The 20269-nt window shown below is 44.4% G+C and overlaps 1 protein-coding gene across 2 annotated transcripts in view; it reads right to left on the bottom strand.

The window, feature by feature from the left end:
- The window catches only part of LOC126335094 (uncharacterized), a 789781-nt gene that overhangs the window by 403996 nt on the left and 365516 nt on the right, over positions 1-20269 (bottom strand). For both annotated transcript variants that reach the window (XM_049998003.1, XM_049998004.1), the window contains exon 4: positions 2036-2061. The gene's annotated coding sequence lies outside the window, so the exon portion shown is untranslated. The remainder of the gene's footprint in view (positions 1-2035; positions 2062-20269) is intronic.

Below are 20269 nucleotides of genomic sequence, written 5' to 3'. Positions count from 1 at the left end.
CATATTTTCAATAACTTGCCAGCAGCCACGAAAAGTTTAACTAATGAAGTTCAATTCAGGAGCAGCCTAAAGGATTTACTGCTGGTCAATTTCTATTCGTCTGACGAATTTCTTACCATAACCGACTGATATCTATATGTTATTAATAATATCAAATAATGTGAGCATTACTTGAAAAGTCTCTGTACATATTCAGTGAAGGAATCTGGTCAATGTAAGTAAGTGTTGTAAATATTTTTCTCTTTGATGATGCGCCGCTACAGCAGACTAAGAATTATCATATCCACCACTGTGTACTGTACATTTACATGTTTTGAGACAATTTTGTTACTAGCTTTCTAATTAAAATATGTTTAATAGTATTTGTTTTGATCCACATCCATGAAAACCATTTCGCTTTGAGTCCGTGGAAGAAACATTAGCATGTCTGTCCATAGTAAAGATTTGTTACGTATTCTTGTTTTTTGACATGTACATCCACGAGGACATTCTCACTGTTGATGTATGGGATGAAAAGTACAGCTAGTAGTCTAATCTAATCTGTAGCATCGAGATAAATATCCATCGGGACGACTGTCAGCATTCAAACACAGATCGAATGAATGCCGTGGTTTTGAAGGCTGTTGGCACAGAGTCTGTTCATACTGATGGAAAACTCTCAACTCGTGGGCCAGAAGGAAGTGTTAGTTGAGTCTCACTGTTGTAGTCAGTAATTTCGTTGACGACTTTCAAATGGTTTGTGTGAGGTCAGCGGTATTTGAGTGGAGACCTGCAGGGGAGACCGATTCGTCTGTGCTACATGTCAAAAGTGTGTGGTAGTAAAGTAGGACCCTGTTACAAAAAATTCAGAATGGAAAGCTATCGTTCAGAGTAACTGGTAACGAAGGAGAATGTGGCCACTGGATAGTCTGTACAATATTAAGGTGGCCTATGTGGTGAAAACTGCCATGTCACTGTGCCAAGAGCGAAAAGAATGATCTGTGCTGATTAAAAGAATGTAGGACAATGGGTGATTAATCTACATCAATGGCGACACTTTGTACTGTCGAATTAAAATATGTGAAATCTGCGCTTGAGCGAGTCGAGTAACGGCTACAGGATGCGGCATCCAGTGGCCGCAACTGGACAGATTCTTCGGTAGCAATATGACCAGATCACGTAACGTGGTGTGGGGTTATAACTAAGCACGCCTGGCATACGGCTTACTGTCTGGCAGTGCCGCATCCAGACACCAGACACATGTCAAGCTGAAGTATTTCAATCACCCTGTTGCTGGCGAAGATAATGGGCTAGAGATACTTACAGAAAACACATGGCGCACATTCAGAAACAGCATGTGGCACTCGTAGCCCCCTAAATAAGCCACACTATATAAATATAAGTCGAAACATGGTTCACTAAACATGACTGCAGCGGAGTGTGCGCCGACGTCGGACTTTCTGGCAGATTAAAACTTTGTGCTGAACCGCGACTCGAAGCTGTGATATTTGAATTGGCGGTAAATGCTGTGCCTGCCAACTCGGATATCTAAGCACGACTGGAGATTCGCCCTCAGAGCGAAAGAAATGCGCTAGGCTGTGGCTAAATCATGTCTCCGCAGAGTACTAGGCCCAGTAGTTATGCAGAAGGACTTCTGTGCAGTGTGCAAGGTAGGAAGTGAGGTAGTGAAGGAAGTAAAATTCTGAGAGTGGATCGGGAGTCATGCTTGCGTAGCTCAGTTCTCAGAGCAACTGCCCCAAAAAGGCAAAGGTCCCATGATCGAGTCCCGGTCCGTCACAAAGGTTTAATTTGCCAAGAAGTTTCAGATCAATTGCACTGAATATCAGAAAGTCTCCGAAAGACTGATATAAATTATTCGGATATTTATACTGCGTACTGGTACTAAATACTAAATACTAAAGGTATACTAAATACTAAATACTAAATACTAAATACTAAATACTAAATAATACTAAATAATACTAAATACTAAATACTAAATACTAAATACTAAAGGTAATCAAATTAAAGAAAACATGTTTAAAACTGTACTTACATGAAACAGCTCTTGTGCAGGATTATCTGAAACAAATAAATGCGTACTTTTAATTTTAGGTCCACACATACTGTTGAAGCATAGTTTGTTTTCTGCAGTATGGGACGGGTTCGTGATGGCTGCCACTGCACTGTGAAAGAACGTACAGATCATAAAAATGCTTCCGAATACAACGTATTTTAAAATGGATGAATCTTTCGCTTTGCCGTGGTAGTACGAGCCAACAAATTGTTCACAGCGTCGGTTCTGTCGGTACGTGTCTACTTTACAAACTTTACATAAGCTCTGCAGCGCACTATGCCGGGCCACCACACCTGAGAAAAAGGATGAAGCGGAGAAATAGCTAATCACTGCCAGCTGGTAGTTTGTGAGCTGAGACTGGTCGACTCTCGGTAAGGGACGTTTGTTGTTGTTGTTGTTGTCTTCAGTCCTGAGACTCGTTTGATGCAGCTCTCCATGCTACTCTATCCTGTGCAAACTTCTTCATCTCCCAGTAACTACTGCAACCTACATCCTTCTGTATCTGTTTAGTGTATTCATCTCTTGGTCTCCCTCTACGATTTTTACCCTCCACGCTGCCTTCCAATACTAAATTGGTGATCCCTTGATGCCTCAGAACATGTCCTACCAACCGGTCCCTTCTTCTTGTAAAGTTGTGCCACAAACTCCTCTTCTCCACAGTTCTATTCAGTACCTCCTCATTAGTTATGTGATCTACCCATCTAATCTTCAGCATTCTTCTGTAGCACCACATTTCGAAAGCTTCTATTCTCTTCTTGTCCAAACTAGTTATCGTCCATGTTTCATTTCCATACATGGCTACACTCCATACAAATACTTTCAGAAAAGACTTCCTGACTCTTAAATATATACTCGATGGCAACAAATTTCTCTTCTTCAGAAACGCTTTCCTTGCCGTTGACAGTCTACATTTTATATCCTCTCTACTTCGACCATCATCAGTTACTTTGCTCCCTAAATAGCAAAGCTTCTTTTCTACTTTAAGTGTCTCATTTTCTAATCTAATTACCTTCAGCATCACCCGACTTAATTCGACTACATTCCATTATCCTCGTTTTGCTTTTGTTGATGTTCATCTTATATCCTCCTTTCAAGACACTATCCATTCCGTTCAACTGCTCCTCGAAGTCCTTTGCTGTGTCTGACAGAATTACAATGTCATCGGCGAACCTCAAAGTTTTTATTTCTTCTCCATGGATCTTAATACCTACTCCGAACTTTTCTTTTACTTCCTTTACTACTTGCTCAATATACAGATTGAATAACATCGGGGAGAGGCTACAGCCCTGTCTCACTCCCTTCCCAACCACTGCTTCCGTTTCTTGTCCCTCGACTCTTGTAACTGCCATCTGGTTTGTGTACAAATTGTAGATAGCTTTCGCTCCTTGTATTTTACCCCTGCCACCTTCAGATTTTGAAAGAGAGTATTCCAGTGAACATTCTCAAAAGCTTTCTCTAAGTCTAGAAATGCTAGAAACGTTTATGAATTGTCAAATGTTTGAGTTTACTGGTTGGACAATTTCTCGATTCCAATTATGAAACAATCTCACAGCGAACTGCAAGTAAAGGACATTTTACATCCACACAGCGCTGACAATCAGGTAACAAACAAATGCAAACAAGCTAACAAGAAGTAGCTTGACACATGTGTTGCGTTTCACGAACAGAAATTAATAAGTTAATGGTGACTCGTTTCGATAGTGTTTGTTCATTTTCAAACCATCTTAGCGTACGTCGATGTTATTCCGCACAACAATCAATTTAGAATAAATTTAGATCTGTCATAGGTCTTAGTCGGACAGCGTGTGTCTACGTGAAGAAGGTACATACATCTAAGACTTAAACCAGGATTAAATTCAACCGAAAGTGCTTGCTATGCGGAATAACGCCAATATACGCTAAGGCAATGATTTGAAACTAACAAATACGTTAGAAACTAGTCACCATTAATTCAAATGCGAATGCAGTTAGGACAGAAAATTAAAGCAATTGTAACATCGAATGAAGTTGCTGTTCCTTCTGCAAAAACAAAGTTTTAATTGAACATTTAAAAAAAATTACTACTTTTTACGTATTTCGTCTGCCATCTTCAAACAACAAAAAGTATCAGAAGACGATAACGCAACTGTGTTAATATAGCTTACCTGCAATGTTGTTTTCTGATACATAATTCTTGTCGTACAAACTATGTGATTCAATAAAAAAAATTGTAATCAAGACAGGACAATTTTGTTATAATGCTAATGTTTGGCGTCATATGGGTGCTGAGGCACAGAATCTCTGGCTTCGCCGAACAGAATATAATATAAAGTTTATAATGAACTCTAATTCCGTGTTTCAGTCCGATGTTAATCGAGTGTAAGACAGACTGTATCCCGTTAGTAACCAACAAGCGTCACTCGAATGTATAAGGTTTCCTGTTGAGGGTGTTGTAAGCTTATTCTGAAGCCTGCCACGATGGATTTTTTTCTTCTGCATCCTTTCAGTTCTCAGAGGACGACTGTAGGTAATGCATACGCATGCTGTTCTTATTATCACAATGAGAAAATACATCGTTGAACACTGGAACTCAATCTGGATACCCATTAGCAGTCTTCGTGTCACATCTCAATTCTTATCTTAAAGTAATGCTAAAGTAATACTGTTAACTGTGCTTTGGTAATTAAATAAATCGACATGTGCTCTTTAAGTAACAAAGTGTCACAATGACAGGTGAGGTGAGGACATAAATTTTCAAACTCCAAAGCTTATGCTAATCAATTCTTCCTTTGTTCTACAGTAGGAAACTATCAGTTTACCGGGCCATCATTAGACAGTGACGGGTAATGAATGCAAATACGAAAGTATGCAGAGAATCACTGAGACAGAGTCCGTGATGCATGACATAGAGTAAAGGTAATCTACGACTGTCATGATTTCATTTTTGTCACTATTGGCATTTTTCATCATTCTCTGCGGGGTAATGACTTTTCCCGGCTTCTCCATATACAGTGAGCCGTCTGTGCGTTTGTACTGATACCTGCCGCTCATTAAACTTCTCTGTGCTTCGTGTCATAGCGACACGTTCACTGGCATCCCGCCAGAGGCAGTGTGACCGCTCGCCGACCGGATTTAACTGCACACGCGCTCTCTGCTGGGAATTGTTTTTCTTGCTGTTCCGCAACGTAACTAGGGTTGTCCACCGAGGACAGATGATAATCACCTCCTGTTTAACAGCGTATTGGTCCACTTTTCAAACAATTGTAGCCGTCACTGCCAAATGTACAGGGTGTTTCAAAAATGACCGGTATATTTGAAACGGCAATAAAAACTAAACGAGCAGCGATAGAAATACACCGTTTGTTGCAATATGCTTGGGACAACAGTAAATTTTCAGGCGGACAAACTTTCGAAATTACAGTAGTTACAATTTTCAACAACAGATGGCGCTGCAAGTGATGTGAAAGATATAGAAGACAACGCAGTCTGTGGGTGCGCCATTCTGTACGTCGTCTTTCTGCTGTAAGCGTGTGCTGTTCACAAAGTGCAAGTGTGCTGTGGAAAACATGGTTTATTCCTCAGAACAGAGGATTTTTCTGGTGTTGGAATTCCACCGCCTACAACACAGTGTTGTTGCAACAAGACGAAGTTTTCAATGGAGGTTTAATGTAACCAAAGGACCGAAAAGCGATACAATAAAGGATCTGTTTGAAAAATTTCAACGGACTGTGAACGTGACGGATAAAGGTGCTGGAAAGGTAGGGCGACCGCGTACGGCAACCACAGAGGGCAACGCGCAGCACGTGATCCAACAGCGGCCTCGTGTTTCCGTTCGCCGTGTTGCAGCTGCGGTCCAAACGACGCCAACGTCCACGTATCGTCTCATGCGCCAGAGTTTACACCTCTATCCATACAAAATTCAAACGCGGCAACCCCTCAGCGCCGCTACCATTGCTGCACGAGAGACATTCGCTAACGATATAGTGCACAGGATTGATGACGGCGATATGCATGTGGGCAGCATTTGGTTTACCGACGAAGCTTATTTTTACCTGGACGGCTTCGTCAATAAACAGAACTGGCGCATATGGGGAACCGAAAAGCCCCATGTTGCATTCCCATCGTCCCTGCATCCTCAAAAAGTACTGGTCTGGGCCGGCATTTCTTCCAAAGGAATGATTGGCCCATTTTTCAGATCCGAAACGATTACTGCATCACGCTATTTGAACATTCTTCGTGAATTTGTGGCGGTACAAACTGCCTTAGACGACACTGCGAACACCTCGTGGTTTATGCAAGATGGTGCCCGGCCACATCGCACGGCCGACGTCTTTAATTTCCTGAATGAATATTTCGATGATCGTGTGATTGCTTTGGGCTATCCGAAACATACAGGAGGCGGCGTGGATTGGCCTCCCTATTCGCCAGACATGAACCCCTGTGACTTCTTTTTGTGGGGACACTTGTAAGACCAGGTGTACCGCCAGAATCCAGAAATAATTGAACAGCTGAAGCAGTATATCTCATCTGCATGTTAAGCCATTTTGCCAGACACGTTGTCAAAGGTTTCGGGTAATTTCATTCAGAGACTACGCCATATTATTGCTACGCATGATGGATATGTGGAAAATATCGTACTATAGAGTTTCCCAGACCGCAGCGCCATCTGTTGTTGACAATTGTAACTACTGTAATTTCGAAAGTTTATCTGCCTGAAAATGTACTGTTGTCCCAAGCATATTGCAACAAACGGTGTATTTCTATCGCTGCTCGTTTAGTTTGTATTGCCGTTTCAAATATACCGGTCATTTTTGAAACACCCTGTAGATGTTGGCGTGCGGTGAAGGAATGTAGGACGTGGATAGTAACTGTCAGGATGCGCCGTGATCTTCAAGTGTTTTATTATTCCCAGTTACAGTGCCGTATTCCTCTCTGTCTACGTCACAGGGTCCCGCGAAGCCGAGGACGCCACTTTGCTGTCTGCAGAATAGCTTGGTGCGGAAGGGCTACCTCAGCGACCCATGTAACGTACTGCGGCGTGCCGGCTGTCTACACCCGCAGAGTATTGACAACGTCAGTATGCACCGGCAGCCGACTCAGCGGTTTTAATCCCCGTTGCTTCAGCACCGCTCGCTGGGAGCCTCAGGGCGGCCTGCCGCGTGCTTCTTTGCCGTCGTGGTTAAGATCACGGCGACAACAAGCGCCTGCAATCTGACAGTCAAATCTGGGGTCCTCGCCTCTGGATGCCTCTGGCGTGTGTTGGGAGACAACAAGACTGCCTGCAGTATCGAGCCGTCGAATGTCCCGCCGCTGGCTGGATACGGACCCCACGTTGGCCTCAGTGGGTCAAACCAGCGACCCACCGTGGACTGGAACGCTGGCGTCCTATCTGCTGCTGTGTGCAGCCAGTGGTGTGACAAGCCCCACCATCCAGGAGAGCTGCCACACTTGAATGCCCTTCGTTAGAAAACCGGCATCTATTTATACGTGTCCGTGCAGCTCTAATTTGCTAACGTGCCGCTCCCAGTCACGTACTCATAACACCTAGGTTGCGCCAGTGGGCCCCTTCTGCCTGTAACTTGAGCCATGCAAACCGCTGCGTTTACTCTTTTCCCCGTTCGACGGCCCTGTGGCCTCCATGCTAGTTTGCAACTGCCGGTCAGCATAACTTACTGTCAATAGGCCTGCGTCTGGCTGTTACTTGTGTGCTCAGAAATATTGCACTGGATATAAATTTCCTATCTTAAACAGTGGTGTCACTACACAGTATACAGCAGAGTTTCTGCTTGGCATGGATTTGACAAGTCCTTAGTAGGTTTCCAGAGGTAGGCAAAACCATACAAATACGACACTGTTCAGCTCAGGCAGTACCCGTAAATTACGGTCCGGTGGTTTACGTGTGTAGCTGACGCCCCTGGTAGAGACCAAGGGTATCTGCTGACCAGATCGTCAATATGAGCTCACTGTAATGCCGCTCAATCCACTGCAGCACGATTCTGAATTTATGACACAGACAGTTATCCTATTGGAAGATGTCATCAGTGCAGGGGAAGACATCAAGCATGAAGCGATATTTTGATAATGTTCACGTAGTCCACAGCTGTCATGTTGTCTTCGATAACCACCACAGATCTCACGGAAGCCCAACTCAACGTACCCAGCGCATAATGCTGCCTTCGGCGGCCTGCATCTGCGGTGCGCGGTGCATGTTTGAAGCACCCGTTTGTCCGGATGAAGTTGTATGAGGACGTGTGAGGACAAAACCATCGACCTTCTGTAACGAGAAATGCGATACCATTTGACCAGGCGACCCGTGTCTATGGATCCATGATGAAACCTCTGTGATATTGCGGCCACTGCAATCATAATTGACGCGAACAAATAGGCACTTTGCAAACTCGCAACCCCTTTGACATTCTCTGATTCCGGATGGCCTACTATCAGGCGAAGAGCAGCGGTATTGCCTGTCTCCAGGCACCGGGTATCCTCGCCCTGGGTTCTGTCTGTACAGGTACATTTTTAATGGGTGCTGAGCAGAAGAATTCAGATAAGTAGAACCATCATAAAAGTTTACCCTGTCCCACTGAACAAATTAAGTTGTTCCGGTGCAAATGGCTCGCAGCACTATGGGACTTAACTTCTGAGGTCATCAGTTCCCTAGCACTTAGAACTACTTCAACCTAACTAACCTAAGGACATCACACAGAACCATGCCCGAGGCAGGATTCGAACCTGCGACCGTAGCGGTCGCGCGGTTCCAGACTGTAGCGCCTAGAACCGCTCGTCCACCCCGGCCGGCTAAATTGTTCTACTGAACCATTCTTGTCAGCAATAGTTGAAGAAATTACAGGAATCCAATCGGTGAAATCCGAGAGATACTCATGACTTATTTAGAGCCATCAAACGCTAAAAAAATAATGCAAGTTCAAGCTTAGGTATTTAGGTATCTGCGTTGTGCATCAGAAAGCAGCTCAAACGAATGGGTAGAGCTGTGTGGCAAATTAAAAGCATTATATATTGCATTCACAAATAACTTGCAATACGCCTCCACCATGAAAAGGAGAGCAGGTTTATAAGTCAGTGAGAGCAATACTTCGAAACTGTACACAGAGAGATCTCAAAGTTTTGCAAACGATGTAATGCGTAAATAACACATATATTCCGTAATTATGGTACTTGGCCCAGACATTCACCATAACACTGCGAATACCAGGCAAGAGAGCATCGGCCGTCCAGTTGCTTGTGCAAAAGATCGAAATAATAAAAATCCTAGAAATGATACATCAAAATGAAGATTTAAAAATTTTCGAGTATTAGGGTATAATCTAATGCTGTTTTTACGGAAAAATGTTGTACCAAAGCAGCTACGCTACTGAAAGCCGCAGAAGGTCTTTAATTAAAGAAACAGCACAAAAGGATGAAAAGCGCCAATCGATGTATGAGCTATCATCTGTCACCTGTATCAATAGCGAATGTTCTTTATTGAATACAGCTACACGCATTAAATAATAAACCGAAACATCACATTTATATACCTCTACAGTCCAATACAATGACAGATTCCATCTAAAACGGAAAATACATACAAAAGCAGAAAAACGAAACATATATGTTTTATTATATACAAAATATATGGTTCAAATGGCTCTGAGCACTATTGGACTTAACATCTGAGGTCATCAGTCCTCTAGAACTTAGAACTACTTAAACCTAACTAACCTAAGGACATCACACACATCCATGACCGAGGCAGGATTCGAACCTGCGATCGTAGCGGTCGCACGGTTCCAACCTGAAGCATACAAAATATATCTACCGCGGTTAATCTGCGCTTGGATAATTTTAGCTAGTTTGCATGTGATCCGTTTTAGCTCGTCTATTGGTGACTGAACCATATCGAACACAATTTTTGTATCATCAATAAAAATTTTTCCACAGTTCGATATTAAATTTTAATTTTGGTTAAGAACGTTAAGTTGCCTCTTAGTAAAAGTGATACCATTTAGATTAAACTTAAAATTCTCATGTCCAAATTGATCATTATAGCACATATTAATGTGTTTTCGGCATGTTTACATTTTAATCCACTCACTAACCTAGTGCACATGATCACTATGAATCTGTGCACGTAACTAAATTGTAAAGCTTGCAACTATGGATTTATCCTTAATTGTAACATTCGAAACTTTAGAGATCACATCATTTTTTGAACATTCCTTACTAAATCTGGTATACTATTCACTTTAAGTAGTGTAAACCTTAACCTTCTCGTATTGTTTCCTTCGCCAGCTGATCAACCTTTTCATTATAAATTATTCTACAATGATTGATTCTGCTGCTTTATTGAAGTTTCGCACAGTGTTAGCTCGTGGCACTACTTGTGTAGTGACGTAGGTGTCCCTCTCTTGTTCCAGTTCCTGGTTTTAAGATCTTTCACGACAGACATCATATCTGTCAAGGAAAAATGTGCTTGCGTGATACCACTTGAGGTGGTGCGGGAAAGAAGGCGGATTACCCTGCTGTTTACGATGAAGGAATGGTCGAGGACGACGGGTCATGGTCAACCGTCACTTTCGCTGCTACCCGGTGAACTTCGCAGCTGGCTTAGTCATTCCGTGAAATCCTAGCTGAAAATGCCGAGACAGCAAATAAAGTTTTAAATTTTAGCCCTCAGAGTATGTACTTTTATCTGAAGCCCTCGTTGTTGTGGTCCTGTTGGCTACCGTACGTGAGTGGAACGACTGGTTCCAAATGGTTCAAATGGCTGTGGGACTTAACATCTGAGGTCATCAGTTCCCTAGACTTAGCACTACTTAATCCTAACTAACCTAAGGACATCACACACATCCATGCCCCAGGCAGGATTCGAACTTGCGACCGTAGCAGCAGCGCGGTTCCAGACTGAAGCGCCTAGAACCGCTCGGCCACAGAGGCTGGAGAGTAGAACGACATCTGACGCCATTTTTTAGGGCCGAAGGGATTCCGGAAGAGGGGGCTGGATGGCCCCTGACATATCTACTCAGTATTAAAAACCCTGGATCGATTTTTACCAGACTTGATACACGTAACATTTACTGTCTGCAAAAGTACAGGGGTACAGGGGAGGGGGGTGGGGGCATAAGAGGACGGTGGACAGCGAGTGGGAGAACAGAAGAGGGAGAGAGAGGGGGGGAGGAGATGGAGGGGGACAGGAAGAAAATATGTGTGTAATATATGTGACATACACGTGCACAGGCGAAGCGGCAGTTAAAAGCCTAGTATATATTTTAAAATGAACGCCTGTACGTCGTTCCACATCTCCTTCTAAACCACTTAATCAGTTACAACAAAAAGTGATATACATATCAATTACGGTCTAGAAAGAAGCGCTGTGTGAATAAGAACCACCCACTTCCCCTGGGTGAGAGAGAGGGGATGAAACACGACTGACGGAAACATAACTCACGAACGTCCGCGTCAGTTTAAACCAGATTTTGTATAAACATGCCTTACTATTTGCGTTTTTTGTACAATTATTTTCATAAAGACGTTGTGGGTGTAATATACATCTACCACCCAAAGGAGTGGGGATGGAGGTAAGATGGCGTGACTTGTAAAAATATGCTAAATGAACGATTTGAGTTTCGGATTTATATTTCGCGGGGTCGCTTGGCTTCCTGATGACAGTCTCGATGACATCTCAACTTTAGGGGAAAGGTGCGGATGGAGTTACAGTGACTTGTTTTGACATGCCCGTAATGCCTAAAGTAATTTCCACGACACTTGGCGCAAGTATCACTTGTCATCTCGAAATAATTACTGTGGCAGTAAGACGCAGTCCATACATACCCTTACGGTTGAGGGTAGGGGTAAAATGCCGTGTGGCTAGGACCTCCCGTCGGGTAGACCGGTGCATGTTTTTCGAGCTGACGACATTTCGGCGACTTGCGTGTCGATGAGGATGAAATGATGACGGTAAGGACAACACAACACCCAGTCCCTGAGCGGAGAAAATCTCCGACCCATCCGTCCATCGAACCTGGGCCGTTAGGTATGACATTCCGTCGCGCTGACCACTCAGCTATGAGGGGGGCGGACAGGGTAGGGGTGAAGAGGTACCACGTAAAAATATAGCAATTTCAACCAAATTTGTGTATACACGACTCATTAATTGCATAAAAATGCTGTGGGAGTAAGATGTCCCTACTCCAGCTTGAGGCGGGAGCGACAGTGAGAAGGGGGTACATGTAGAAACGTCCGAAAATGGCATGTTGGTATTTTTTCCTTTAATTAATTGACTTGGAATACTTTAAAACCACAAGGGCTCGGCAGCAACGGATACTCAGGTGCGAACCCTGGATCCGAGTAGGTGGCCGGAAGTAAACCGAAGTCCACCAGCATTGGGGAGATGGAGTCAAGTAGCTGTAGGCTGATGACCAACAGCACGTCGACAACTGCCGTGGAATACCTCTCGGTCACTTGTGTTGTAGCGGTTCTTAATATGGCTTGAGTCCTTGTAGAGGTCGCTGGAGGTCACGATGACGACGCAACTTGTTTGTCGGGGCATCAGGTACGTAGAGTGAGGTTGAGGGCCGTCGTAAAGTCACAGAATCGGTAAGAAAAACAATCGTCTCTTTGTCCATTACAAGCAGTACAGCAGTTGCAGCCAGCGCCAGCGGTGCAGGCTGGTCACGGGCGGTGGCGCGTGAATAGCTCAGCACGCCGCCTCACGAGGCGGCCGGCTCACGGAATCACGATGCGGGCCGCTGCGGTCACGTAGCGTTGTCGACAGGTTGATTAGTGCCGCGACCGGCCCAGCTAGGTCGCACCGACAGCGAGCTCTGTAGTCAGTCTGTGAAGCCGCTGACACAGATAAGCGATTCAGCGCAAGGTAGCACCTCAGCCCGGAGTCGAATCGAAGACCCCAGCGTACTAAGTAGCGTCACAGGCCAGCGAACGCAAGTGTGCGGCAGCCAGCAGAGTGTGCACGGAGGGCAGGCGACGGCTCGGCAGCAAGGGAGGTGCAGGTGCGAACCCTGGATCCGAGTAGATGGCCTGAAGTCCACCAGCAAATGGGGAGGCGGAGTCAAGTAGAAGTAGGCTGACAACCTACAGCAGGTCGACAAATCTCGTGGGACACCTCTCGATGCTGGTTGCTGACAATGACAAATACTGCATAGCCTGGCCGAGCGGTTTTTCCCACCCTATTTTGACTGAACATCATTTCTTACCCCAGCTGCAGAAGCGCGCCGTACCACTCTCGGATGTAATGTGGCCCCGTATTGCGCTGCGCCAACAGTGTGTTAACCGCGCCAGCCGGGCCACAGGTTACAGGCACCAGGTTGAAAGGCAATGGCGCAACGATGTTGTTATGTGGATCAACCACACCGTGTTTCGGAGCCAAAGATCGTATCATGTCACACGTCCCAATACTACCAATACACTTAAACGTCCTCGCTAGAGTCGCATGGTGTATAACAGCGGAAAATCACACAGTTTAAAGCAACAGTCATTCTCAAAATGGCGATCAGTTGCTATCAAAATTACAAGCTTGACCAGAATTCAGATGAAAATGCAGGGCAAAATTCGCTAATCTGGATGAAATATATGTACAAATATGTGAAATATGTTATATACGAGGGCTGTTGGGAAAGTAAGTCGCGAAATGGACTTCAGTTCTGAGCGCTTAGCGAACGCCTAAAGATGCCTAGAAAGTACTCTCTCCCGCCAAGTATGGGTGCCTGCCGCGAGATTTCGCTTGATATCATGCAGCCCCCAAATGACGTAACTGTGATGCATTTCCATCTTCATGAAAGTTCTCTCCGCACAGTGCAGGGGCAATGAGGGCGCTGCTGCAGCGTTTTCGCTGGGAAGTGTTTGATCACCAGCTAACAACACGGACTTAGCTCTCCCTGATTTTCATCTCTTCTCAGATGAACCGCTGGCTACGAAGACGACAAACTGGCATATACAACGAGCTGCAGTCCAGCGTAGAAAATTGTCAGAAAGCACAGGCTGGTATCTTTATGACGAGGGTATTGGATATTCGGTGTAACGCTACGACAGACCTTCAAGTCGGAGCGGCGACTATGTAGAGAAATAGCTGGAAGCTGTTCTTAACCTTTGCAAATTAAGCAGTTTTGATTTTCAGCGTGTTTTTCAATTCGCCACCGATCGTTCCTTTACTGCTGAATAGCCCTCGTCTATCCAGTGTGTGTGTGTGTGTGTGTGTGTGTGTGTGTGTGTGTGTGTGTGTGTGTTGTGTGTGTGTGTGTGTGTGTGTGTGTGTGTGTGTGTGAAATATATGTAACATTCATTTATAAGTTATGTTGCCTCGCCAGATTAGCGCCTTAAGGTTCTATGTTACATATGACCAGGAAGAACACATACCAAGTATGTTACAAGTGGTTCACAATAACAATAAAATGCTTTAAGAATGCTATAGATTAAGTCAGGACAAGGGACAAAGAAAGAGGAGGAGGCTGAAATGTCAATGACAGTATTTGCTAAGAGAGAACAGAATTTAAATAGAGAACTTTATAGACTAGGGGGAGACTAAGGTTGCAAGGGAGGTGACGTTCACGAGAGAGCGCTGCAGACAAGTATGTGGACGAGCTAGTATTACGATAGGTGGACCATTTGTCGTCTTTTGAAGTGTGAAGTGATTTTAATTTCTCAAGCATTTCGAGGGTGATTTTTCCTAGGACGGGTTTCTGACACAGAAAATGGTTTAGAAAACATGGCAGTGCAAATGGTTCAAATGGCTCTAAGCACTATGGGACTTAACATCTGAAGTCATCAGTCCCCTAGACTTAGAACTACCTAAACCTAACCAACCTAAGGACATCACACACATCCATGGCCGAAGCAGGATTCGAACCTGCAACCGTAGCAGCATCGCGGTTCCGTACTGAAGAACATGATAGTAGTATGTGACAGTGCAGAAAAGATTTTATTTTGTTGAGAACGAGTATTTCTGCTGTGCTGTTCAAAGAGTATTGTAAGAGTTGAAAATAAATAAATAAATAAGATGGAATGCAAGGACTGAGAAGACGATAGAGCAAACAGAGGATCTAGTATTCTATAGTTACAGTACGTAGTCACGATTATCGTTCATAGGCAGGAGTGATCTTTTCGATATTGGGGAACATCACAAATACATCGCACACAAGCATTCATCTCTTGTTCCAGCCGACTTGAGCTCTCATACAAAAGCCCTTGCAGAATATGATTACAAGAATCAAGTGTGGGGAGTATTAGTGACTGTACAAGTTTCTTTCTAAGATCGGGAGGAAATACTATTTTGTATTTCCTTAGTGAATGAAGTAAGGCTGACACATTTTTACAGATTGCAGATGTCTGTTCAGCCCAGTCTAAGTGATAGTCTAGAATTATCACCAGGTTCTCTGCAGAAGAACAGAAGGTTGTATGTGTACCGTTTAGGATTAAGGATTGAAGAGATTCTCTGAACTGAACGTTAGTAAGCCTCTTGTGAGCGACTAAGGTTGTTTGCGTCATAGGTGCATTAAATTTCAAACCTATGTTCTGCTTCCACACTGATAAGGCGGTAAATCAGCATTTACATGCTGGATAGCTGTCCACTGGTCAGTAGTGCTTGCACTTAGGTATAAGTGACGGGTTTCAGCGTGTGATCCGCCCACCTTTACAGAGATATTTAAAAATGCCCGCTTGCAAACTCGCAACCCCTTTAACAGTCTCTGATTCCTGATGGCCTACTTCAAATGGTTCAAATGACTCTAAGCCCTATGGGACTTAACACCTGAGGTCATCAGTCCCCGAGAATTAGGACTACTTAAACCTAATTAACCTAAGGAGATCACACGCAACCATGCCCGAGGCAGGACTCGAACCTGCGAACGTAGCAGCAGCGCGGTTCCGGACTGAAGCGCCTAGAAACGCTCGGCCACAGCGGCCGGCCACTAACGACATAAATCGTCTGGGATTCCCTAGCTACTCACATATAATTCGCGGAGGCATGTAATTTAGAGCAACTAAGGGAACGACGGAAAACATAAAAATAATCACAAATAACTGATCACAACGCCCGCCACCAGAGTCGCATGATGGATTTACCATCGGACGATCGATATGTATCGTTTGGACCCCGCGACTTCGATAGGCAATCATTCTTGGAAATTACCTAAAGCTCTTTTGTGTAGTATTGCTGCGCGATAATGAATCTTTACCAGAAACGACATTGGGAAAAGTTCAGAGAAGGGAATCTCGTTTTGTATTATCACGAAACAGGGAAGAGAGTGTCACGGACGTGATACGGCAGTTGGGGTGGTAATCATTAACAAAAAAAGTCATTTTTCGTTGTGGCAAGATCTTTTTGCTTTGTTTCTACTACTAACATTTTCCTATGAATGTCAAAACATTTTGTAGGTTCTCACTTGCACGGGAGAAAAAGATAATCTTGATAAAAGAAGGTAAGTCAGTATTCGCTGGAAAGAATTACGAGTTCTTTTTTTCCTGGTGCTGTCCTAGAGTGGAAACGAACCTGCTTAGCCTGCCGGGATGGCCGAGCGGTTCTAGGCGCTACAGTCTGGGACCGCGCGACCGCTACGGTCGCAAGTTCGAATCCTGCTTTGTGTATGGATGTGTGTGACGTCCTTAGGTTAGTTAGTTTTAAATAGTTCTAAGTTCTAGGGGACTGATAACCTCAAATATTAAGTCCCATAGTGCTCAGAGCCACTTGAACCATTTTTTCGACCCAGCTTACTCCGCGCCAAACACTTGCGTGTGAACTGCGGAGTAGTTAAGAGTTGGAAGGGTTAACTAGTGGGCCCCATGAGTCGCGGCGCTGCACACATCGGCGGCCGGCGCCGGTTGGCTGCCCGTGACCCTGTGTGTGTGTCTGTCGGTCTATCTGCCTGTCCCGGCACGGCGCGGCGTCGCGCCTTCCATTGTGTGCAGCGGCGCGAGGTCGCACCCATCCGCGATCTACCGCAGTCTGCCCGCCTCACACGGGACGCGGCAGCCAGCGCGCCCGTGGAGCACCCAGGGTTCTGTGACGTCACGACAGCGAATGTCACCTTGCCGTCACTTCTCGCACGGGAGCGACGAGAAGTCGTACCAGACTTCGGCCGCGTGCAACGAAACCTACAGCTGAATCGAGCAGATGTCCTACAGCAAGGGCAAAGCCGTCATCAAACCAAAGACGGGTTTGAACACGATAGTGCTTTAGCTTTCCTAGGCGTGGTCCTAATTCAGGTGGTACGTCGATGCCTCCCTCTCATCTCCGATCTGAAATAACCAGGCAGTTTAATGTGCACTCCGGACCATCACTCACATCAGTATTCTTCACATCAGTATTCTTTCCTAAGGAAATGCAGTCAGAAAACAAAGGAAGTAGGTTGCAGTACACTCGTTCGCCCACTGCTTGAATACTGCTCACCGGTGTGGGATCCGTACCATATAGGGTTGATAGAAGAGATAGAGAAGATCCAACGGAGAGCAGCGCGCTTCGTTACAGGATCATTTAGTAATCGCGAAAGATAAAATCCAGTGGAAGACTCTGCAAGAGAGACATTCAGTAGCTCGGCACGGGATTTTGTTGAAGTTTCGAGAACATACCTTCACCGAAGAGTCAAGCAGTATAATGCTCCCTCCTACGTATATCTCGCGAAGAGATCATGAGGATAAAATCAGAGAGATTAGAGCCCACACAGAGGCATTACCGACAATCTTTCTTTCCACGAACAATACGAGACCGGAATAGAAGGGAGAACCGATAGAGGTACTGAAGGTACCCTCCTCCACACACCGTCAGGTTGTTTGCGCAGTATGGATGTTGATGTAGAACAAAATCGTCGGAGATGAAATAAGTGCTAAGTGAGACACGAAAGTGTAGGCACTGACTACGGAGAGAACCTCAGACTTTTCAGTGAGTACTCTGGCACATAACCACAGAGCTGTCCACTCAGATATGGCATACTTAAGACTAACCGCCGAATTTGTTTCGAAAGTTATTCTGTTTGAAGGCATCCGAACCATAAGGATTTTCTTTGAAAACCTATCGTTTCAGATATGATTTGATAGCTCTAAGAGCAAAAGCGTAGGATGGGAATCTGAACTTCTACAGATGTTTTACTCCGCCAGTCTCTGCATATCCAGTTTTCGTGAAGAAATGAAAACATGATGATATTTGTTTTCTGTGCATGCATACCATTTTTGGTAGCTCACAGCTTCCCATGGTTTGTGGATCTATGTTCGTTATCCAGTAAAATTAAAATTCATGTTGTTGTCGATATTATTCTTGTTGTAGCATTCAGTTCAAAGACTAGTTTGATGTAGCTCTCCACGCTACTCTGCCAACCCTTTCATCTCCGAATAACTACTGCAACCTACACCCTTTTGAATCTACGTACTGTATTCGTCTCTTTTTCTCCCTCTACGATTTTTACTCCCAAACTTTGCTTCACTATTAAACTGATGTCAAAGAACGTGTCCTATCAACCAATCGCTTCTTTTAGTCAAGTTGTCCCATAAATTTCTTTTCTCCCCAAATCTGTTCAGTACCTCCTCACTAGTTATGTGATCTACGCATCTAATCCTTAGCATTCTTCTGTAGCACCACATTTCAAAAGCTTCTATTCTCTTTCTATCGAAACTGTTTATCGTGCATGTTTCACTTCCACACATGACTACACTCCAAATACTTTCAGAAAAGACTTCCTAACACTTAAAGTCATACTCAATATTAACAAATTCCTCTGCTTCAGAAACTTTTCTTGCCATTGCCACGCTACAATTCATATCCCCTCTACTTCGGCCATCATCAATTATTTTGTTGCTCACAAAATTACTTACTCCTTTAAGTGTCCCGTTTTCTAATCTCATTCCCTCAGCACCACGTTATTTAATTCGACTACGTTTGATTATTCTTGTTTTACTTCCTTATATCGTCCTTTCAAGACACTGTCCATTCCGTTCAACTGCTCTTCCAAGTCCTTCGCTGTGTCAGACAGAATTACAATGTCATCAGCAAACCTCGAAACTTATATTTCTTCTCACTGAACTCTAATTCCTACTCCACATTTTCCTTTTGTTTCCTTTACTGCATGCTCAATGTACAGATTGAATAACATCGGAGATAGGCTACACTCCGTTCTCAAACACTGCTTCCCTTTCATGCCTCTCGAGTTTTATGACTGCCGTCTGATTTCTGTACAAGTTGTAAATAGGCTTTTGCTGCTGTCCTCAGAATTTCAAAGAGAGTACTTCAAGGCTTTTGACAACATTGTCAAAACCCTTTCTAACCTACAAACGTAGGTTTGATTTTCCTTGACGCATCTTCTAAGATAAGTCGTAGGGTCAATATTGCTTCGTGTGTCCCTAAATTTCCCTGGAATCCAGCTGATCTTGTCCAAGGTTCACTTCTCCCAGTTTTTCCATCTAATGTAAATAATTCTTGTTAGTATTTTGCGACCCTGATTTAGTAAACTCATACTTCGGTAATTCACATAATACTCACACCTATCAGAACCTGCTTTCTTTGGAATTGGAATTATTATGCTTTTCTTGAAGTCTGAGGGCATAAAATTTATATTCTCAGGTACTGTTTTTGCATGTTCAAACATGTTACCTATGACATTTTCTCTAGGAAGCTGTCTGTTCAACGTGTTAGGCCCATCTGATGCCACTCACAACTCATAAACGTTCTTCCGGACTGTATTGCGTACCTTAGAGGTTCGCTTTTGAGGTTGAGACAGTTATTTCCCGCCAGTGCATTTTTGAAAGCAACATCAATGTGTTTGACACTCACTCATGTAAGGGACAACTGCCGTTGAACGAAAGTTGAACACCATGGTTTCTGAACGATCACCAGACACGTTGGCAAACAAGCCAGCCTCCACATTAACTTTCACGTCCGTTGTGAGGACAGCCTCGTAACTGCACTATGCCAGGCCGCTGCCACAAGATCCCAGCCTCCTGTCAGAACTGCCGCCTTAAAGAAGAGGACAACAACACGTCCGCAACCGCCCTCTGGCCACTGGGTTGTTCGACGGTCAGGGCTCCAGTAGCTTTCCAGCTCCAGTAGCTTCCCAGCTAGCAATCTGGCGTAACAACACACGAGCTTCGTATTGTAAACGCTCACATCCGCTGACTGACACCCACTGCAGCCGCTGTTTGCAACACGTACAGCAGCTAGACGAAGTGGAAGTGACAGAGCTCCACGGTTACCTAGGGCTCTGCTATCTCTAGTCCTACAGCTGTTCAAGGGGGAGTGGC

The sequence above is a fragment of the Schistocerca gregaria genome, chromosome 2 (genome assembly GCF_023897955.1).
Source record: "Schistocerca gregaria isolate iqSchGreg1 chromosome 2, iqSchGreg1.2, whole genome shotgun sequence".
NCBI classification, from domain to species: Eukaryota; Metazoa; Arthropoda; class Insecta; order Orthoptera; family Acrididae; genus Schistocerca; species Schistocerca gregaria.
Note: the sequence above shows the minus strand (reverse complement) of the source record. Positions and strands in the feature narration are given on the sequence as shown.